This window comes from Phyllostomus discolor, chromosome 8 (assembly GCF_004126475.2).
Source record: "Phyllostomus discolor isolate MPI-MPIP mPhyDis1 chromosome 8, mPhyDis1.pri.v3, whole genome shotgun sequence".
Taxonomy (NCBI): Eukaryota; Metazoa; Chordata; class Mammalia; order Chiroptera; family Phyllostomidae; genus Phyllostomus; species Phyllostomus discolor.
The window spans coordinates 88122754-88145959 of NC_040910.2; the positions used below are offsets into that span (position 1 = coordinate 88122754).

At 47.2% G+C, this 23206-nt stretch overlaps 1 protein-coding gene and 1 long non-coding RNA gene across 2 annotated transcripts in view; both read left to right on the top strand.

The window, feature by feature from the left end:
* Positions 1 to 23206, top strand: part of PRKCA (protein kinase C alpha) — a 356244-nt gene that overhangs the window by 55312 nt on the left and 277726 nt on the right. The gene's annotated exons all lie outside the window — the stretch shown is intronic.
* LOC118502160 lies at positions 9841 to 17021 on the top strand. Its single transcript, XR_004904855.1, has 3 exons — positions 9841 to 13187; positions 16515 to 16517; positions 17010 to 17021. It is a non-coding gene; the product is annotated as an uncharacterized LOC118502160 (long non-coding RNA).

Sequence of the window (23206 nt, forward strand, 5' to 3'; positions counted from 1 at the left end):
AGTTAACAAAAGATTCCCAGCAAAAGCCACGGCCATACCTAAAATTATTTTAAAATTCAAAGTTTTAGAAATTTGGGGCTTTGCTATTTCAGTCCTGTTCTGAATTCTTTACTGAGTCCTTCAAAACCTGTTCAGCTGTTGTCATTCTAGCAGACAATCGTGCAAGTGGAGTGAAATAGCCTTATAAGGTCTATTTTTCTCTCCCGGTGAAGTGACCAGTTGGGGTGAAGAAAAGCAATTCTGTTATATTCGAAACAATTCGTTCTTAGTGTCCTAACACCAGGGTTGATATGAGCTACATCCTTCTGGGCCTCATGGTACTGGCAGGTGGTCCACATTTGGCTTCTTCATTTTGCCTCACGTCCTAGATGGGGACTGTACCGATTTGCAATACTGCATGCAGTGATGGACAACTGACGGGTTGTCCAGATTGGTGGGGATTGTGGACTCCGCCCCCCAGCCCTGGCTCCCCAGCTGTCTGCTCGATGGCATTTCTTTCTGGACATGTTTAAGACAATGAAGCTCATACAGTTTTGGTGTTTCTTACCTTGTGTTGAATTCTGTGCATTTGGTTTAAATTGCTGTGGCCTACTGGGCATTTTGAACGTCAAGAATCAGTTGTTGGGTATTCCAGTGGCTTTTGGCCTGTAGCAAATCTTATTTCGTATTTCTCATTCATAGTATAAAAAGGCCTTATTTATATTGGGGAAGGTACATGTTGAGCATAACTTTAAAATAATAAGTTCTATACGAACTCAAAATACGGTGGTTTCACATTGAGCCTGCTGATTGGTTTAGTGGGTTTTGTAGTGAAGGGGTCAGGCAAGGGCATGGGTCTTGCTCCTGGGCCCAAGGCATCAGATCCAGGGAAAGTGTGAACATCTCTAAGGTTTTAGTTTGCTTCTCTGTAAATCAGGGAGTCTGGCTAGCCAGCTCCCCGAGCCTGTTCTTCAACCTTCCATTCTAGTCGGTCCCAATGACCCCTGGCTGGTGCCTTCTTCTCCAGGGTTGTCATAGGGTGGCTGTGTCTTATCTGAGATTTGGATACTGTTGTTCAGAACTCAGCTTCTGTTGATAATCAGAAGTTCTGCCCAAGGGAAGGCTGAGTGAAACAGGTCAGTGCTGAGGCTGCATCCCAGAATCCTGCTCTTGCAGTGCCTCCAACGTTCAGCATCCCCTGACTGAGCCTCAGCGATGTGTCCCAGTCTAATGGACTCCAGGACATTTTGTATTTCTACAGGAAGGGTCAGTGAGGGTTGTTCTGTGGTTCCAAGATTCCCTCAGAAAACGGTGGGGGAGGTGTTTATGGGGAGGAGAGACCAGTGACAGGAAAATTGATTTCTTCTCTTCCCCTTCTTACTAACGTTAATTCCCTGAGGCTCACTTCAGCTAGATGTTGATCAGATTAAGGCAATTGTTGCTGAGATGAATGATTGATTAACTTGGGGGCTTTGAGATACTCATTTAATCTCCCAGCATTTTCTGTCCCTACCCCACATAGTCCAGTAAAATTTGTGGGATCCTGTGGCGTTTTTTTTTTTCCTTTCACTGTGGAATGTGGTACAGTCCACTCTTGCTGGGCAAAGAGGGGAGAAGTGGAGTGACAGCTCACCGGGTGTCATCTTCATCCTCCCTTTGAGCTGGCTGCGTCCCAGGCCCGAGTACCTGCCCCCTCACCACCGAGGCCCAGTGGAGGCAGCCCCTCTTCCCAGCGTCCTTCCTGGTTTCCGTCCAGTAGAATGTGAGCAGCCTGTTCGCGTCCCTGCTGTGGGACCTATTAAACACTGCCAGATAGTAGTGGGTTGTTTTTTTCCAGGTATCTTATCACTAGGGTGGGCATATAATTTATTATCCAAACCAGGACACTTTTGATAGGCGGGCTGTGCCGTGAATTTGAAGCTGGGACAGCAGGTGTTAACCGGGACTGTCCGGGCAACCACAGACATATGGTTTCCCTGCTTGTCACTTGTATTGATTGAAGCCTTCTTGATGGGAAGGACAGTCCACAGTGGCACAGAGGTAATTAGTTTATTGAATGAAATAATTAAAGCAGTTTGGGAAACTTTAGGAACAGGGATGGTAAGTAACCAGGGTGGTGAACAGTCAACAGGCAGCGTTGCCAGATATCAAAAGACTTGGGCCATTAGATAGTACTTTCCTTGTTCTGCTGGATCACCTGGCGCCTTTAAAAGGCAGCATGTGAGTTACAGATGAAAGTTGCAGTACTTTGAGGAATAGTTGATCCATACTGAGCATGTGCCAGGTGCAAGCTGTGGGATAGGCACTTCATATAGATTAATTTAATCCTCAATAACTCTATAGACTAGGTACTATTATAGTCTCTATTTTGTAGCAGAGAATATTGATGCACAGAGAAATTAGCTCTGCCTGAAAGTAGTCAACGGCTGAGCTGGGATCGAACAGGGAGTTTAAGCCAGTAGTCACTTTAGTACCCAGTTACTGCAGATGTGGGGGGAAACGATAGTATGTACAAGTGCGAATTGTCACCTTAATCATTTCTCCTTAGTGAATCCCTAAGAAATGAATCATTTCCTGTTCATCTTCAACAAAGGAGTATGAATTTCTGGTTATATATAATTACAGAGTGCAGGTAGCAAATAAATGATTATGCATTTATTTTTATGGTTGCTCTCTTTGAGTTCCCCACCTTTGGTAAAAATATCACATCTTAGACCTGTGGAGGGTTCAATGTAGAGTTAAGCACTTCAGATCAACAGTGAAGCCAGGGTTCTCATCTCCTGATTTCAAACTGCTTGCCCTACCCTGCAGTCACTAATGAGTTGAGAGGCATTTGAGAATTAAGAGAATTGATTGTTGTCTCTCCTGACGTTCAGGAGATGGCCATTTTAAAAGTGATCTTCCTCAGTGGAGATTGGGGGTGAGCTTTGGACCTTAGAGAGACAGTCTAGGCTGGTAGCAAAGAGTACAGCCCTGGACCCAGACTGCCCAGGTTCAAGTCCCATTTCTTCTGTTTTAACTCTGTGATCTTGGACGCGTCCTGTGCCTCCCCCTTCCTTTCAGTTTCTTCATCTGTAAGACATAGGTAGTAATACCACTGGCTATGTTGGCATTGTTCTAGGAATCAAATCAACATATGTGAAGTTCTTAGAATAATAGGGCCTGGCATAGAGGAATTCTATAATTATTTTATCTGTAATTCACATGCTCCCTTTTAAGGGGCACTGGGTGATACAGTAGAACAAGAAAGGTACCATTTAATGGCTCGAGTCTTTGTGACATCTGGCAATGCTGCCCAAACACCAGATGGTGGATTTTTTCCTTAAAAGTGTTTCTTTGGGCATGAAGCAGAGACTTGAAAGTCCCTACCCAATGCCTGGCACATAATAGGCGTCAAATACTTTTTGTTAAATTCAACTGAGAATTTAAAAGTGCTTAGTATTTAAACAAGTGTAGGAGAGTGAGAGGCTGTGTCCAGAGGCTGAAGTTGGAAGGATCTAAAAAGTGAACAGAGGGGGAATGCCAGTATGTGCGCATCACACAGGAAGAGAGCATCTGCTGTGTCTCACTGTTCAAGAATCTCCCGGGGGGCTCATTTAAGAAATGCATCCCCAGCATCTGAGAGTCTGACTTGGTCTGTCTGAGTGGGACCCAGGGATCTGCGCTGACACGGTGACCTGTGGACCAGGTGTGCAGAAAACAGTTTCAAGTCCAGCATCTAGATGCCCATGCACTGAGGGCGGGGGGGGGGGGGGTGAGAGATAGAGAGACAGACAGACAGACAGACATGCGTATACAAATGGGGAAAGCTACTGAGTCTGCATATTAAGAAAGCATTTCAGAGCCAAATAATGTTTGGCACTGATGACTCTTTAAAAGGTAAGCAGCGATAGTGGGTTGGCCAAAAAGTTCCATGGGGTTTTTCCATAAGATGGCTCTAGTAACGCTTAGTTGTCTTTAATGTCATTCAAAATGATTTTGTTAGGTTGTGTTGTGACAGCTGTCATGTCAGCGTGCTTCAAAAAAATTTATCAAAATTGAATTTTTGTGTAGCCATTTTAATATTGAAGAAGGAAGAAGATATGCAACATTTTTTGGCATTTTATTATTTGGCATATGCTTCATTATTTCAAGAAAGGTAAAAATGCAACTGAAATGCAAAAAGGATTTGTGCAGTGCATGGAGAAGGTGCTGTGACTGACTGAAAGTGTCTAAAGTGGTTTGCAAAGTTTCATGCTGGAGATTTCTCACTGGACAGTGCTCTGCGGTCGGGTAGAGCAGTTAAGTTGATAGCGATCCAATCAAGACATTAATTGAGAACAACCAATGTTACACCTTGTGGGGGGCAGCCAACATGCTCAAAATATTGAAATCAATGAAGTTATTGGTGAAAATGAAAAATGCTTTTTATTTTACGGCAAAAACTAATCGAACTTTTTGGCCAACCGGATATGTTTACAAACACTTTCCTGAGAGGCAATGACCTCAGTTACACAAAAGGGAAGGAACTTCTGCTCTTGGTGGAGTCTTTGTGACTCCGCTTCATTTTACGTTAGGTGCCTTCTTTATCAGTAACACCTTCAACAGTCCTTACATTTTGCCTCTTTAAAAAAAAAAAAAAAGAGCAAAAGGCCATGTAACTACGTAAGTATATGTTTTCTCAGCAGTTCTCTCTGGAGAGTTTCCCTAAGAAGTGAACTGGCTGGCTGGGCTGAGCTGGGTGGCGGGGAGGCACATTGCTGTCGTCTTTCATAGGGGACAGTCAGCGACTGTGTTGAAAGGGTGGCAGAGGGACATAGTTAATTTATGGCCCCCACGTGCAGTAGGCACTGGTAACTACCATGAAAATGTAGAACTCCATTTGCCGCCCTGGGAAGATGCTCGACACACAGGCAAATGAAAAAGCAGGGTGAGGCACGTCACAAACTTATGCACCAAGAGAGCTAAACACTCCCTGGGCACTTCTTGTGCGGCAGACACTTGGCATGTATCCATTGCCTCCTCTAATCCTGCACTAGACGATGAGTTTGAAGTGTTGTCCCTGTTTTCTGATGGACAGGGGGCTCAGAGAGGGAAAGCAACTTGCCCAAAGTCACACAGCCTGTAAGTGGCCGCCACCTCTCGGTGCTGGAACTGTCACGTGACACTGCTGCTCTGTTGATAGGCATGCAGTTGCTCGTTTTTAAAGGCCTGTGAGGACGTACACCAAAATGTCCACCTCTTGGGTAGGGATATGGTGATTTTATTTTTTCTGCTGCTTTGAATTTTGTTTTTCCCCTGAACCACCAGTTATTACTTAAATGAACCAATAGATCATCCTAAGGGCTTTCTAAATGTGTGAAATTGGCTATTGGTATGGCTTTTGTCATTCGGGGATTCACATCAGAGAAACTCAGACAATTAACTGCTGTAGAGAAGGTGCCATTGAAATCCCTCCCCCTGTTTTCATTTTCACTTTCCATCCTGTGACAGAGGGTAGGTTATCTCTTGGTTTGTAGCATCAAATAGTCAAGACTCTGATGTAGGTGAGAAGCCACATTAAATGGTCTTCAGGTTTTTAGCAGCTAATGAGTGAACCCCAGGCCATAAGCAGCCCTTAGACTTAATAAGATTGCCTCATTTCCCAAGGTGGGGTGGGCCCGGGCTCCGCCTTCCCGCTCTCGCTCGCTCTCACGTGGAGTGCCTGTCCTCCGTCCTCACAGGGAGAGGGCTCCCCTTGCTGGTGCTGCCAGATCTGGCTCTGGGGAAGGGGATGAGCACCTGTGCCACCTGGACGGGTCTGCAGCTCAGCCCCTTTGCTTTCTCCTGGGGCTTTTCCTTTACCACCTCCTCTAACTCTCCCCACTGGGCCCAGCTTCCTCACCCCCTTGTCACCTGATGTGGTGCCGAGTGCTTTGTGTGGCTATAGCGTCCCTCCCTCCTCCCTTTAGAGGCTGAGGTGTTTGTCCTCATAAGAGACTGTCGAAGGCCTGCTTCTTCCCTTCTGGGCTTAGTGCTATCGAGGTCATGCGGATGTCGCCTTGGTCTCCTTTGCTGTTCACATGGCCTCTTGCACATTCGTTACCATGGCACCCATCCAGCCTAGAGGAGCCTCCACAATCTAATTTCCTTCCTGGTGCTCAGTCCCGTCTGTACCTCAGCCCCTGAATTAGTTATGCAAGCAAACAAGTTCTGGATGGCCTTGTAAAGGGGGAGCTGGATTCTGGGGTCTGAGGTCCTGGTCCTCAGGAAAGGCAGTGATGATGTCGTTACATCTGCTGTGTTACTGAATGTCTGCTGCGTGCCCCACACCTGCGAGGTGCATTCTTTCTATGTTGAGTCTGCATCCCTCCGCCTGGTGTGTGGCCTCGAGGTGGGGAAGTTTCATGGAGGTCTTTACTGTATAATGGAAGGATTTATCTTACCTGTGTATGCCGCAGAGGATTTCTGGGCACCAGAAGTTCCGGGAGGATTTGGCGTGGGTGAAAAAAGATTGGGCAGAGCTGAATTAGAAATCGTTCCAGTTGTAGGTAAAAGCATTTGAGGAAAAGGAAGTTCCTAGTTCTAGTTAATGAATATTTATTGCCTGTTGCCTGGAAACACCCACATCTTTAGACGTGACGGGCCCTGGCTTTCCACACGGGCAGCTTTTCCATTTGACTTGCTAGCTCAAGACAGGTAATGACTCAGGGGCCGCCTGGTGATGGATGGCTTATGTCCCCCTGCTCTGCTTTGTCAGAAATGGAGCCAGTGATGCTCTTGGCTGGGCTTCTCACCTGTCTGCGTTTTGTCCCATTAGCTGCGGACCCCTTGGCGAAGCCAGTTTAGCCTCCCACGCACACTGTATTTCCGGTTTTCTGCGTGAGCCATACGTTCCTTTTTTTTTTAAAGATTTTATTTATTTATTTTTAGAGAGGGAAGGGAGGGAGATAGAGAGAGAGAGAGAGAGAAACATCAATGTGTGGTTGCTGGGGGTTATGGCCTGCAACCCAGGCATGTACCCTGGCTGGGAATCGAACCTGGGACACTTTGGTTCCCAGCCCGTGCTCAATCCACTGAGCTACGCCAGCCAGGGCTCCATACATTCCTTTTACAGGTCATGTGTTGTTACAGCTTTTGAGGCTGTGTGTGTGTGTGTGTGTGTGTGTGTGTGTGTATCTTTTCTACCAGTCTTAAGAGTAAGTTTTGTGTTTCTCTGGCCTGTTTTACCACTTGGGTCACCTACCAGGGAAATGCTGAACTGGGGAGAAACAGGTTCAATGAAGAAAAACATAGAAAGATGCAGGGGCTCAGGGTAGTGCTCATGGAGACCTCCCAGCCCCTGGCTTCTCAGGCTCGTCCATCGGAACCATATGGAGTTGGCATGTTGCTTAATCCTTCTAAGCCTGGGTCCTTCAGGCGGCTGTAAAGGGACGCTGGTACCTGACTTGCTAATGCGTTGAGTTGTAAAAATCAGCCGAGGTCACAGGCAGTGAAGTGCTGGGCACTTGTGACACATGATTTATGATCTGGGTAAAGATCCCTTTATTTACTCAACACACATTTATCGACTTCCTTCCATATGCTGGGCACAGTGCTGTATACCAGCCCCCCTCAGAGAGCAGTCCCAGCCACACTGAGTCAGCCTGGTAGACATGCCAGTTCAGGGTCCCTGCTGGAAGCTGCTGAGTCGGAATCTCCAGGGCTGGAGCCCAGGACCCTGTGTTCTAGCAAGCCCTCCTGGTGACATTGACACACACTGAAGTTTGAGAAGAAGCCCTGGCACAGTAGGATGGATACAGAGACAAACAACGTAAACGTTGGGGTGAGGCAGGCACAGGTAGCAGGAGGGGGCAGCTGGGTCCCCAGTATAAGATACCCCAGTCTGATGCACCATCCTGGGCATTGAGTGGGGAGAGAGGCGATGGATGGCGGGTCCTCTTGTAAATCCTCACCCCGGGCTGCGGTACCTGCAGGGCACTTTACTGTGTATGGAGCGCCCAGAGACTTGGAGCACACTCAAGATGGGTAAGTTGAGGCCCCCTATCTGCTGGCTTCAAATGGCACAAGAAGGCAGAGAAGATGCTGGAAACACATCAAGCCAGTGTGGAGCTTGAGTGGAACCTCTTATTAAAGGGTCTCCCCAACCACCACCACCAAAGCCCACCCCCTTTTTTTTAAGAACAATTTTAGGCTCATAGGAAAGTTGAGGGGAAAGGAGAGATTTCCGCCTCTTCTTCCCACCATACATATGTAGCCTCACTCACTCTCAGCATCGCACCTCCAGAGTGGTGCATTTATGACAATGGATGAGCCTCCTGTGATACACATTTGCCCAAAGTCTTTAGTTTACATTAGGGTTCATGCTTGCTGGTGTGCATTCTGTGGGTTTGGACAAATGTATAAAGACATCTAGCTATCATTATAATATAGAGAGAATTTTCGCTGCCCTAAAAAACCTGAACTTTGCCTATTCATCCCTATCCCTCCATCCTCTGCAAACACTGACTGTTCCACTGTCCCCACACTTTTGCCTTTTCCTGAATGGCATGCAGTTAGAGTCATACAGCATGCAGCCTTTTCCAATTGGCTTCTTTAACTTTGTTATATGCACCTAAGTTTCCTCCGTGTGTCTTCACGACTCGATAGCTTAGTTCTTTTCAGTGTTGAATAATACTCCATTGTGTGGATGTACAGCAGTATATTTATCTGTTCACCCACTGATGAATGCCTGGGTTGCTTACAAGTTTTGGCAGTGATGAATTCTGTAAATGGTCTTGCCTGCTACCATCTCAAAGCCTCAGATTCTAGAGTATTGTCAGCCCTCTCACACTGTCACAACCACTCAGAAAACTGAGGCCAAGGACTGGGACCCTGTGTCAGGCCCACCAGTGGCTGGGCTGATGTAGAACCCAGGTACATAGCTGCTGCTTTCTGATGCTACTGTTTTGTGTGATGGGATAGAGGGGGAAGTGAAGAATCATTGATAAACACAATTGCACACACCGTATTTGAATTTGAATGTAAAGCTTCTTCTGACGTGTCTGTTTTGTCTGTTTTTTTTTTTGCTCTGCCACATAATGTCATTTTAAATAAGATTTGTTGATATAATTCACCCTTTTGTGTGTACAATTTAGTGGTTTTTAGTATAGTCACAGGGTTGCACAACCATATTCATACCACCTGACTTTAGAACATTTTCATCATTCTAGAAAGAAACCCCACGCTTGGGAGCAGTCCCTTCCCAGTGCCGACTCTCTCCAGGTCCCGGTGACCATGAATCTACTCTCTGTCTCTTGGGGTTTGCCCATTCTGGACATCTCATATGAATGGAATTATATACTGTGTGGCCTTTTGTGTCTGGCGTGTTTCAGGGTTCACCCATGTTATGGCATGTATCAGTACTCCATTCCCTTTTGTAGCTCCGCGGTGTGTCATTGTGTGGAGACACCGTCGTTTGTTTCCCATTCATCCATTGGTAGCCTTTGGGTTGTTTCTGCTTTTCGACTACTAGTGATAACGCTGATGGGAACATTCACGTACAAGTGTCTGCGTGGATGTGCTCTTCATTTCTCCTGGGTGTATGCCAGGACCAGAACTGCTGGGTCATGGTATTTCTATGTTTAACGTTTCAAGGATCTGCCAAACTGCTTTCCAAAGATGCTGCCCCACCTTACCGTCCTCCCAGCAGTGCAGGGCCCCGGTTTCTCCACATCCCTGCCAGCACTTGTGATTGCTTGTCTTCTTATTTAGTCATCCTGCTGGGTGCGAAGTGATGTCTCACAGCTTTGGTTCTCCTTTTCCTAATGACTTCTGTGGTTGCGCATCTTTTCATGTGCTCATTAGCCATGTGTGCTTTGGAGAAATGTCTCCTCAAATTCTTGGGTTGTCTTCGTTACTATTCATTCTTCATGTAGTCTGGATACAAGTCCCTTGTCAGATATGATTTGTAAATATCATACCCCATTCTGTGGGCTGTCTTTTCACTTTCTTAATGTCGTCCTTTGAAGCACAAACATTTTTCATTTTGATGAAGTCTAATTATGCATTTTTATTTGATTGATTATGCTTTTCGTGTCAGAGATAAGCAACCATTGCCAAATATAAGGCCGAGAAGATTTATTCCTTTGTTTTCTCCCAAGAATTTTACAGTAATAGCTATTATACTTAGGTCTGGTGCTCGCTTTCAAGTTGTGAGGCTTTTCTTTGTTGTCGTTGTTGTTGTTGTTAAAAATAATCTTTGGTTAGGGCTATTGAAAGTATATAATGGATAAAAAAATAAAGCACTTTGATTTTTCAAAAAAGGATTGATGTTCTGCTCTGTCCTGTTGTTGAAATTACTAGTCACAGGAGACCAAAATTATAGGTTTTGTTTCTTGAAGGAATAAATAAATGCCCCAGTCTCAAATTAAATTTTATTCTAAAATTGAGCTGACGACTCACACAAGATCCAGTTTTGGAAGTGTTTTGACATGGCCCCCAGTGAGCGTTTCGAGAAACACATGTTATAAAATAAGAGTGTAAACATTCATGTGGGTTGCTTCATAGGGAATTTTTTAAGTACTGTATTTGACTTTATGGGAAAGACTTGAGAGTATGTGACTTGGTTGTCTGCCCATACTCATACACTCTTTAGATGTGGAAATAGACCACATAGTTTTAATCAAGGAGAGAGCAGATACATCTCCTCAGGTTCCTTATAATCACCATGTTCAATGGGAAGTTAATAGTGCATATCTTACGGCATCGTGAGGGTTGTATTAGTTGACATATTAAAAGGCTTAGAATACAGCCTAATGCTTAGTAGATGCTCAAGTGCTTATTATAAAATGTCATTTATTTAAAAATATTTCTAATATACAGTTAAGCCACCAGCATTATTTGCACTTCCAACTTGAATGTTAAATACTACCATAATGTTTTTGACTTGTTGTGTAAATATGTGTTAATTATTAATTTTGCCCACAGGAGCCATTGCTTTTATGAATAACTTAATGAGATAGTCTAATAACATTTCTATTATTGATAACATTTTTTACTTAGTTATAATCTAGGTTCAGAAGTGCAGTTGTAGAACCAGATGGGAGAATGGATTGATGTCAGATTCTCGTCCTTACTTATGACAGTTTAAGGGCTGAAATGCCGCTAGGGCTTTCTGGAATGGCACTGGGGATGGTTAGAAGCAAAACCAAGCAGGCAGAAATGCCGCCTTGTTCCTTACAAACAATCTTCAGGAAAGAGTTCTCTACCAAGGCACTCTTTTTCTCCCAGCCCAAACATGAGGTAGGCAGGTCATGAATTTGAGAGAGGAGCTCATAGGGCTTTCTGGAGATGGCTTTAGGTCAATTACAAGTCAGCATTTACAGCTTGGGGTTCCATCTCTGTCCTCAGGGAGTTCCCAGGTTGCGGGCGCTGGAAGGGTGTGTCTGGGAGGGTGATGGTGGAGGTAATGAATTCATCAGGTGGATGTTTGTGAGTGATGGGTCCACAGGCATCTTCTGGCCAGGAAGGCCCGGCTGCTGGGAAGCAGCCGGAGAAGGAGGGCCAAGGAGTCAACAGCGAGGGGAGGAGGACTGGGCAATACGGTTGCAAAGGAATCTTAGGCCAGTTTGGCCTTTATGGGACAAGCCATCATAGAGATTTACCATTAAGTGTAATTACTATGCAGCAACAAAATGTATGTGAATTTGCCAATACATGAAGTTAAAGTGTCATAAAGACTACCCCCCACCTCATCTTACAGTTTGTAAAGTACTGCTTCACTCGCTGGGTTCTGAGAAATAGTTTAACTTGTTTTGTCATCATTTTTGAGCAATTCTGCGATTTCTCTCTTGCCCGTTAACTCAAAAGCAACAGTATGTGGCCAAAATACTCTTTCATTCTTGTTTGTAGAGTTCACTAATTAGAAAGGGATTTTTGAAGCTCCTTTTGAAATGTGTGCTGCTGACGTGATCATGCATTTCGTGGTTTCTCAGGAGAGAGCATGGCAGCAAAATACCAAATGCTATGAAAGAGGTAGTGACATTTCGTGTCTCCCTCTGTTAATTTCCATTACGAAAACTTTTAGATGTGGGTTGATTTTGTAGGAGGGGAGTCCACGGAGCAAGGAAGGGCTGGGCTGGGAGAGCTGCTTTGGTGGAGAAAAACCTGGTGTCCTTCCAAGCCTGGGCCTTCCGAGAGGCCACAGGGATGGGCCAAGGGGAGAAAGCCCTGGGCCGAGGCTGAGCAAGGAGCCCACCGGGCCTGGGCTCTGGGCTGGAGGCAATGCACGCAGGCTTTCCGCTTGGACTGCAGAGTAAGTCATTAAATGTTGGCTCCTGCTACTACCATTTTCACTTAAAAATTCAATTATTTTCATATATAATAAATAGAAAAATAGAGGAAAAAGGAGTTTAAACCTAGCAGGTCTTACTCCGGTGATTCTGCTCTCCCCCAGGGACAGCTGGCAGTGTCTGGGGATGGCTTTGTCACAGCTGGTGGCGAAGGTGCTACCAGCGTCTGGTTGGGGGGGGGGGGGTCAGGGATGCTGCTGGACATCTTTCACGCACAGGACAGTCCCCCCACTCCCCATGGAGAACAGCCCAGCCCCAAGGGTCAGCAGTGCTGAACTTGAGAAATCCTGTCATGATCCCTCTCTAACATGCAGTAACCCCGCCTCTGATTGCATGGCCATACTGGCTTGTTTTCTTTCACCGTTGTATATGCACATATGTAATTGTGGACATAGCTTTTCACACCTAGGTCTTTTTGCTAGGCACTGTATCCTAGTTCAAAGGGTTACTGTGCAGGCTTCCACACTTAGTAACCCATGTCTCCTTACTGTAAATGTTCTAAGTTACTGCTCTTGTGAATGGCCTACAATGACCAACTTGGTGTATTTGGCTTTTTCTGAATTCCCAATTATTTTCTAAGGGTAGGATTTATAAGTGTTCATATTTTTCTAAGGGGTGAATTTTTTTGATGGTTCTCAGCATATATTTCCAAATCGCTTTCCAAAGATGTAGTCCTGATTTCAGAATGTCATCGGCAATGAATGAACTTTTTTTGGCCTGTGTTTTTGTCCACATCAAGCATCCATGTTATGAGAAAAAATATTTTTTTGCTAATTTAATAGGCAAAAAGTGGTATTTCTTTGGTTAGTAGTCTTTGTGAAGTGCTTTTTAGAGAGACACATACGCTTTTAATCGTCTGGCATCAAAGGTCATCACGCAGCGTCTGCATGCCTCTGCAGGGCCGGGAGGACGAGGCCCGTCACGGCCACGGGCCATTGAGAAAATCGGCCGCAGTCCTGCTGCTGTCCCAGAGGGCTTCAGGAAGGGTCAGAATCACTGGGCGCATCACGGGGGATCCCGTCACATTCTGAGAAAATGAAATGCACTTTGGTGGAATGATTAAAGTTAGTTAAAATATACTTAAGTAAAAGTTTGGGTTCCATTTCACTTTCCTGTTTTTGATTAGTTACTTCAGTATTTTGTGGGCACTGAACACTCTTCAGCATTTCCTATGCAGAGTGTCTTTATGTATTATCATTATGCATTAAACACGAGTGAGCAAATTTATGGCCACCCTGCAGGGCTTAGAGTATAGTTACTGAGGGTAATGACTGCAGGGGTTACAGGTGAGTGTTGCCTTTGACGGACTCTTGGTCTGGGCTGTGATTTACTTGATGTTGAAGCGTTGATTAGAGATAAGATTCCAATTACGTCATTTTTTTTTCCAGTGGTAAACCCGTTTCCTGGAAAGATGACTGGTCTTAGAACAGGGCTTCAGAAACTCATCAAAAACACAGCTTTTCTCATAGGTGTTCTGAGTTTCAAATGTGTAGGGGAGCAGTATGAATTCTCTGGTTTCTGGAGAGTTGGTTCTTTTTGGAATAAAACATCGAAATCATTTTGAGTTTTACAAATACTGTTCTTTATATGTTCGTGCTGGGAAAAGGCTGTTTTTCTCTTCAACTCAGTGCTAGTGTGTGAAAACAGATGCCTAACCGGGATCTCGAGAAAGCCTCTCCTCCTCCTTGACTTTCAAAACGTATTTCTTGCGCAGAGTCTTTCTGAATGACGCAGCGTTTTCATTTATTGGGCTTAGGTGGGCTCACACCGGCGGAGCAGCCATGTGACACCATGCAGCTGGGACAGCCGGTGTGGGCCAGGACTGTCCCGGGCAAATGCCGTGTGTGGGCCACCCCTTCCAGTCCTTGTTGTAGGTTGTCCACTGCCCCTTCTGCTACTCTCTGGCTCAGCTCACCAATCTGGACTGGAAAATAGGGAAGAGCACCAAATCAAGTGTTTTGTTCCAGTTTGTTTTACATTTGCTGTAGAAAATATTTGAAGGCAATATTTTTGACATTTTGTAGAACCAGGTGCAAGACTTACTCTTCAACCCAAGAGTGGCCGGTTCTGCATCAGACACACACACATACACACACTCACACATGGGACTTGGATGGTATTTTATAAGGCTTTGCCATTTTTAATACTCAAAATGTTTGTAGCACAAAGACCAGAGTTTGTTCTCCCTCTCTGGTATTATGGATAGATGTCTAATCTTTTTTGTAAAACACTTTTAAAAATTGAAATGCATAAATACTCTTGATAAGAAATGAAGCGGATGGAAGAACACAAAATGTTCAAGCTCCTTTCCCATGTCACAGACCCATTTCACAGATGTAACCACCAGTGAGTTCTCTCGTATCCTTTAGAACTTCGCTTTTGACCTGTTTGTCTCTGTTTACTCTCTCCCTTTTGGTTTTTAACCCACAGGCTACCATACGTTCCCACAGTTCTGCAACGTACTTCTTCATCAACAGTATGGGTCCTGCACCTTTCCCCACGCCAGCACGTAGAGACACGATTTCTTTCTGCAGTAGTTGCAAAGCGCTCTACTAGGTGGATGTGCCATAATTTATTTAGCAGTTTCCTATTGATGAACATTGAAGTTACATGCTGTGCATTGCCTTTTTAAACAAACACTGGCTGGGTTTGAACCTTGGCTCTGCCAGCTGCAAGCTCCTTGACTTTGAATGAGTTGCTTTCCCTCTCTTGTCCTTGGGTTTCTCCTCTGTAAAATGGGATGGTTCTGAGGAGTAAAGTAGCTGATGCACGTAGAACATCATGGGACGTGGAAAGTGCTCACAGATCACTGGCACCATCTCTGAGTCCGTCGGGGCACACTGGACAGTATATTCTCGGGATAAGTTTCTGAAAGCAGACTTGTTGGTTGAAGAAAATGGTGCCATTCCAACTGTGATGGGTGTTCCTGGGTGCCCTCCACAAATGTTGCACCAAGTTACTCTTCCACTAGCAATTGAACTTCTGAGCCTTAAAGAGAGTAGTTTTTCCCTAACATAAGGAGGTTTAGAAGCTAGCAAGTTCCTTTTTTACTTCCTTTTACTTATCTCTCGTTTCGAGTACACAATGGCCCATCTTGTGAAATGCCAGTGTGGTAATCCGAGCATTGTGTGGCTGTTCGTGGAAGAATGGATGAAAATGTGAAGAAAATCAGTGGTCCTTGGACTTGTGGTTGAAATGTTCTCCCTCATTGTTTGAATACAATAGGCTTGACTAAGAGAAAAGGTTACTTCCTGTGTGCTCAGTGTTGCTTGACATTTGCATATGAGCAGGTTCATCCTGCCCGATGAAGTGTTGAGGCCCATTGGGATGATTGACATCAGCTCTCGGTAAAACAGGAACACGTTCTTAGATTCGTTTTCCTCTTCATGTGGTGGGGTTGGAGGGCAGACACAAGTGAAACACTGGGCCATGGTGAGATGCGCTGTGTCTGCTGATGAATAATAGCATGGCAGCCGTGTGGGCAGAAAAACTGAGGTCTCTGCATGCCAGGCCTGGTGAGACAGGCCTTGTCGTCCATCACCGGGTCAGACCATGCCTGATAGCTGGCCGTCCCCTTTGTGAGGGGGAACTAGGGAGGGAGGGAGGACTGAATGAGAGGCAGCTGAGGGCTCTTGGCAAAGCCTGGGGAGGGCCTGGCATCCTGGGAGAGCTGCCGGGCCCTGGAGTTGGCGACAGCCTTCTCCTTGGTGCAGAGACTCCTGCTGGTCCAGTCAAAGGGGCTCTTCATCTTGACTTTCCTGCAGGCCTGCGAGAGAAGGATCATTGAAAAAGTGGCTTTTAGCAAAGAAGAAAGGAGGTTCTCTCACACACTGGCCTTGCTGCTGCTTATTTTGTAACCATCACCAGCATCTTCCCGCCAGTCCCCTGGTTCCCTCTAAGCGATGGGGCTCCTGGCTGCTCACCCCGAGGGAGCCCTCAGCCGCTGTAGCAACCCCCTTGTTGAGGAGGCTCGCCTAGAGCAGGGAGGAGGCAGACGGGAAGTTAGAGAAAGCCGTGGCATGGTGCTTGGGGCCTGCCAGCCTGTGCTGTCCATTTTCCAGACTGCCACTCACGTTCCCTTGGGTGTGTGGGGGGCATTCCTGCCGCAGCGCTCAGCCTGAACTGCCTTGTCCCTGGCTCCTTTCCCAACTGTTCCTCCTCCATGGTGCCTAGACCTTTGTTCCCCTGTTGGCTGTCTCCTTTCTTGGTGAGATGCTAGTCTCCTCTCGAAGTCTCAGCTTCAAGGTAGTAAAGCAGAAAACCTGGGTCTGAGCTTGAGGAGGAAGAAGAGGAGGCGGTGACCATGGAGCAGGACAGGGCGTGGCTGAACTGCGACCCCTGTCTGGGCAAAGCCTCCAGCTGGAGCTTCCTCGACAGTCAGCCTCATGACCAAACGAGGCAGTGGGCGCGGAGGAGACGGCGAGGGGTGCCGTTTCAGCTTCCCAGGGTCAGGGACATGCTTCCTTTTCTTATCATTCGGACAGAAAAATTTTGGAGACAGATTGGACCTTAGAGATATTGGACTTAGTGACACTAACTTCTTATTGGTCACAGTTCTCTTGCAGAATTTGGAGAAAACTGTGACCCTCTACCTGGAAAAGAAGGCATACAGTGTATTTATACACACACACGCGCGCGCACACACACACACACACACAAGTGCGCATGCAAGTCAAGGCATTCACAGGCCCCTGAAGCTTGTCCGTACCTGTGCTGTGGGTGGCCATGCCATCCCCACAGATGACTGAGGGTGAGGGGGGCTGGTGACCGGCCCAGGGCCGCAGTAAGAGGTAACGCACGTGCTGGATGGCATCCATTCGGAGCCCTGTCCTGACTTTTCTACTCTGCCGTTTGCCTCGCTGCGGGGGAGGGGGAGGAGGGTTACATCATTTTTTTGTTTAATTTTAAGACCTGAGACTCCTCACCAAAGGATATCTTATTTAATGTCAAGTGGATGACATTACTAGGAAAGAAACACACGGAGTCGTGGAAGGAAAGGGAGAAAAGTGTGGGAAGCGGGGAGAGGCTCATTTAAGCCATTGATGGTGACTGCTGTGATTTCATTTAAGAAACAGCCTCACATATCACAACTGTTTTAAATGCTGTGGCATCTTCCCACTCTCCTCACAGCTATGAGGCTGGCCTGAGATGAAGGCCAGTGCTCTTTTCCTCACATCTTCCCTGGGGCATCCCGTCAGCAGGCCTCCCACATGGAAGGAGCTCGGTAGGTGAACGTCTGTGGGACTGAATTTCACTTTTGTACAAGGGCTGACCGGGCGGGGAAGGAGGAGAAGCTTATGGCTCCCCGTGGCCTGTGTCTCCTTAGAGATGGGTCTCCAATCCCCTCCTACAGCGTGGCATATGTGAGGGACATCGCTGACCTTTGTTAGACTCTTGGGTGGGGGGTCCTGCCTCTCTGTGGCTGTGTGACTTCTGCCTCAGTGTCCCTCTCTGCAGAAGGGCACCTGAGGAGGGTTATTGTTGAGGGGTGGAGAGAATGTGTGTGGGGCGGGGAACAAAGCCTAGGTAGTATCTGGTTCTTACCAGGTCCCCAGGAAACAGTGGCCAGCACCATCTTCAACATCAAGTGTTAGTATCATCATGGTCAATGTCATCACTCTGAGCCAGGGTGGTTGACAGTGAGTGGGTGTGCTTTGCGATGCTCTGGTCCTGCCCAGGCCAAGGTGCAGAAGGTGACCTCTGGTGATCAGGCTGATAGGTTTGAAATAGTCATCTATTTGACTTGAGATGAAAATTGCTGATCCTATAGTATCACTTTTTTATATATAGTTTTAATGTTCTCTTGTAGAAAGTCAGAGGTGTAAGGAACTTACTCTAGTAAAGTGCATACAAATGGTGGCTTATCCATTGTGGATAATCCCAGAGAAGATAAATAGCTTGGAACAACATGCGATCATGAAGGTGGGCCACTTTGCAGGATGTTTCTTCTGTGTTCTGGGTGCCCCTGACTGTGATGTACATGTTAGTAGTTGTGCTTTCCTGGTTTCCTTTGGCTGCAAAAGCCAAAAGTCGTTTGTTAGAAGTCGTTTTCATAGCCGACATCCATGAACCAACAAAGCACCAAACAGGAGAGAAAGGGAAAACATGAGGTCAACTCCCACTCAGCTTTGGGTTTAGGGAACACTGCTTTTTATCTTGGTGGGGGGAGAAAAGCCAGCCCGTTTCCACAGATGGGGGTCTCTGCAGCGTCAGCAGCACCTGCAGTGACTTTGTGGAATGTGCAGGGAGGGACATGCTGCAAACTGTGATTTTAGAACATCCTGTGTTGGGGTCCCCAAGAGGAGCTTCGCAGGGGCTTCTGTGGGCTTCTCCAGTGTCCAAGACTTGAGGCCCAACTAGCAAAGCCATCGGGGCCTTGTTCTCTAATAGGACGGGCAGCCGGGAGCCTCCAAGCAGGAGGGAGGGTGTGGGCAGCTCTACCAGCCCAGCTTTGGAACAGGGAGGCTAGTCTCACCTGTGTCTCAAGGAGCAAACAGCCAGGGACCACTCCCGGGGGCTGTTCGCACAGGAAGCTGAGGAACCTGGTCTGCATGTCAGGGAGGGAAAGCGGCAACTTCCCAGTGCTTTGGAGATGAAATCACTCCTTCCTGGGGACTTCTGGTGGAATCTAGGAATGAAAAGGCATTTCCCATTTGACAGATCAAGTGGCCTTGTCTCCGCCAGCCTTTCAGCAGGGTATTAAAGAACTAACGAGCCTACATTTTCCACTCTCCACGCCACTGGCCACCAACCTTGGCTGCTTGCTGCTCTACGTGGGTCCCCCGAGGGGCGGGCTCCTGGATGGAGCGTCAGAGCCATGCGCAGGAGGAGAGCAGGCTGTCCCTTCTGTTTTTGGTTGTGTTTCACCCTTTCAGGGGTGCTCACCCTGCCCCGCCCCCCCCACAGGGGCACATTCTGCTGGATGCTTCAAGGCACCATTCAGCGTTCACATACTTTGTCATTCATTCATTCATTCATTCATCCATCCACAGATATTGATTGGTTGTGATGTGTTCCTTGAGTGTCTCATGGCTCCCTCTTCCTACCCCAAGAGAAGATGGGTGCCTTCCTCCACCCTCCTTGCACAGCACCTCCTACTTGCCCCTGGCAGAGTGCCTGGGGCCTGACTGATCGGGTCATCTGCTTCTCCCAGTGGCCTGGTGACCCCTGGGGTCAGGACAAAGGCTGGGTTCATGGTTTCATCTTCTGTGTCCACCTCAGTGCCTGGCGGCGGGAGCTTCCATGCTTGTTGGGTGAAAAGCCCCAGAGTCCTCTTTACGCGATACTAAGTGGTCATTTAGCTGCCCAAATACAGCACTTCTGTACTCTGCCAACCAGTGCTCCTACTGTGTGTCACTTGACTTTGCATTTTTCATTTTATTTTCGAAGCTTTCAAACTGATGGAAGATTTGAGAGAACAGTGCAGTGACCACCTGTGTCTACTGACTGACTACTTGACACCCCCGCTCTATCCATCTTTCTCCACGCACACACATGTGTACACCAGCGCACATGTGCACTCACACACATACATGCATGCACACACACGTACAGACGTGTGCACCAAATCATCTGAAAGGAGGCTGCAGGCGTGGGGGCGCCCTCCCTGCCCCTGCGTATTTAAGTGCTGTGAAAGGAATGACACCCCATTAGAAGCTGCCCTGCTGAGGGTCAGAGTGCTTTGGGAGTACAAAGTGTGGAAAACTACTTTTTTGAAAACTGGAACAATTAGAAATAGTTTCATTGAGAAGCTAACATCTGAACTGAGCTGTGTGCACAGAGGCCCCTTAACAGTATCCATGTCTAAAATTCTAACAGCGAACAAGTACAGCCTTTCAAAGAAGAACTCACTGTCTCCCTGAAAAACTCATTCAACTTGACCATATTTGGAGCTTTCACTTTTATGATTCCTCTGTGGTTTTGTAATAACCACACTTATTATTTCCCTCGCCTCTCGGGGGCTGTCATTGAAGAAGTGCCTTTAATTTTGCTTGTGTCTGCTGGCAGGTTTATTAATGTGTGGAGGGGCTGTGCAGACCAGCAAAGTGTTTAGTCAGCTGGGTTCTCCGTGCTGCGTGACATGCCTGTGAGAGCTTAGAGCCCAGAGCAGACCCGACTTCTGCATTTTAATAACAGCTGTGGCTTAATTTTGTGATTAGGCGTAGAATTCTATACATCCATAAATAAAAGGCAATGTAGGTCGGTGCAAGTAGTCAGAACTTCAGTTGTTTCCACCTATACTTAGAGGGCTTTGCTAAATCTAAAAATGTGACCTTGAAGCTGAAAGGCTACCTCTGAAGCACTTTGAGGGGGCTGTGTCCACTTTCCAGTTTCTAGAGGCATGCAAGATGTGCACCAACAGCCTACACCTCGGATGAACGAGAGAAAGGTGCTTCCAGGCTGCTGGGCATTTCACTGGGTAAATAAATAGAAGGGAAACTTGGAAAATAACTATTCAGTATTGGTTTGGGGTGAGAATAAGAACAACTAATGTGAAATGGAGGTAAATGCGAACTCGGACCGGTGGGCGGCTCTTGGAACCCAGGGAGACTAGAGGACAGGCGGAGGCCACCCCTGGAGAGCCCGGGGCTGGATTTCGACGTCCCAGACCTCTGTCTGGGTTCGGACCGTCAGAGCAGGACCAGCCACTGCGGGGTTTGTTCAGCACTGTAACAGGCTGATCCCCCCACCGGGAGGAGATGCAGAGAAGGTGTAGAGAATGGGGAGATGTAGACAGGCAGACAGCTCGTCCTACTGAGCCCTGGCTTCTGGTCCTTTCCTTCCCTCCAGGTGCAGGACCCTCTCTGGGCCTCAGGTGCTGGCCTTCATGACCTCACTGATGCGGTTCTCCCAGACACACGGTCTGAGTTGTCACCCAAATCCAACTTGTGATTGTCTCAATTCAGTAGAAGAAAAAAACCCACCACCTACAAAAACCAAAACCAAAGAGAAAAAAATCAAACTAGTCCACCTTGCTGATGAGGGAGTGGCTGTGATGGACAGGAAGTGGCCTGCCATTTCCTGTTGCAAACCTGAGCTCCAGGCCCAGAGCCTGAGTTCGTGCAGAGTGCAGGGTGGAGCCGGGGTCACCCGGGTCAAGACCTCGTGTCTCCCAGGGCTGTGGGCAGGCATGCTGATCTCAAGTGTCAGAGCGGTGGAGGCTCCCTGGGACCCCTCCAGGAGGGGGCCTCTAGTCCAGGCTTGAGAGAGGGGCTTCTCCTCACGTCACTGGCCTTCAGAACAGAGGAGACTCCCTGGTGCCAGACAGACATCTGCAGAGAGGGCACTCCGGGAGGGGCGGGTGGCCCCCACAGGGGTTGTGTGTTGCACCAGGAGAGACAGGGGCCATGGGTGGGGGCGGAGGATCTTGGTTTAGCATTTTACATAAACAGAAAGCACTATTATTGCTTCCTGAAAGCAGAGGCGCACAGAAGCCAGAACACGGCTAAGCTCAGAGTCCTTGCAGCTGGATGCTCATCTCATGCCCAGCACCAGCCCGTCCTGGGTTCTGCTGGTGTGGGCGCGGGGCGGGGGTCAGTCAGGGAAGAGGTGGGAATGAGTTTTCAAGGGTAGCTCACACCCAGAGGAGTAGGTCAGAAGACGAGCTTCTTTTGTGTGGGTGGGGCCTTCATAAAAGAAGTCATCCCCACACGTGAACAGGGTCGATTCGGCGAGGCACGCTCTGAGGAAAGGAGACAGCCTGGTGGCCGAACGCAGCTCTGCTGATAGACATGCAGTGGGAGCCGCGTTAAAAGAGTAAAAAGAAACAAGTGAAGCTAATTTTAAAATATCTTTAATCCTGTGTATATATACAATGTTATCACTGTAGCATGTAATATCAGAACAATCAGGATTTCTTGCACCAAGCCTTCTAAATCTGTTGCTTATCCTGCCTTGGAACATCTCCACTGGGACACCGCTGTGTCTCAGGTGTGCAGCGGCTTTGGGCAGTGCAGGCTTGGAGGCTGCTGGGGGCGGGGCTCGGGCCCTCTTTAGTTTGGGTGGTGGTCTTGTAAGCAGTGTCGCATCAGCTGAGGACAAGTATAGTTCCTACAACTCATCTCTGTTGCAGGTTGCTTGTTGCCAGCACGCCCACACATCATGGTGGGTGATTATTTTCATCTCATTGCCGCTGATTAAAACATCTGGCTTTCCTGTTTTTAGCAGTCTTGCTCCGAGCCCTGTGGGGAGGGATACCATGAGGACAGGCGGTAAGAGACTGCTCGGTGTTATAGCAGGTGACGGAAAGCTTTGGGGCGCCCAGGGGCCACCTTTGGTCAGAGACCTTGTATTTCATGCAGGGAAGTTGGTGTCACAGAGCCTGTGCTCTCCACCCCTTTTCTTAATGATGGGAAGGACTTCCACCAACATTCATGCTTGACCTGAAAAGTCTCCCACTGGGGAAAGTCATTGGCACAGGCAGTGGACTATTTTTAGCATTATTTCAGTACAGGTTTAAATTGTTACTTTATTGAATATTGTAGCTATTCATTTTGAACTGAAACAAGGATTAGGTTACTAAGTATAGTTTTCCTCCCACCTACTCAGTCATTTGGATGGATGAAACACTGTTTGTCAAACGGCATTAAAACTTCCTTCTGAATTTTGTCAGTTCAGCTGCAGATCAGGGGATTGATTGGCTCGGAGTCTGTGGGTGACGGCGGTCTGGCACAGACCACTGATGCCGAGTGTGCTGTGTGCGAACCAGGGCTGCGGGGTTAAGGGAGCGGCAGAGAGCACTTGCGAATAAAAGGCAGACAGTTTTTACAGGTTACCTTCCCTGCCTTCATGTGTAAAAGTGAGGTATGTTCTTTGGAGCCAATTTGAAAAGACGAGAATGAATTATTCATAATCCCTTATCTTTTCTTTTTTTTTAGGTACCTCTAGTCATCTATTTTATAGTGTGATTTTGTGTAGTTTTCATCTTGTTTATAGTT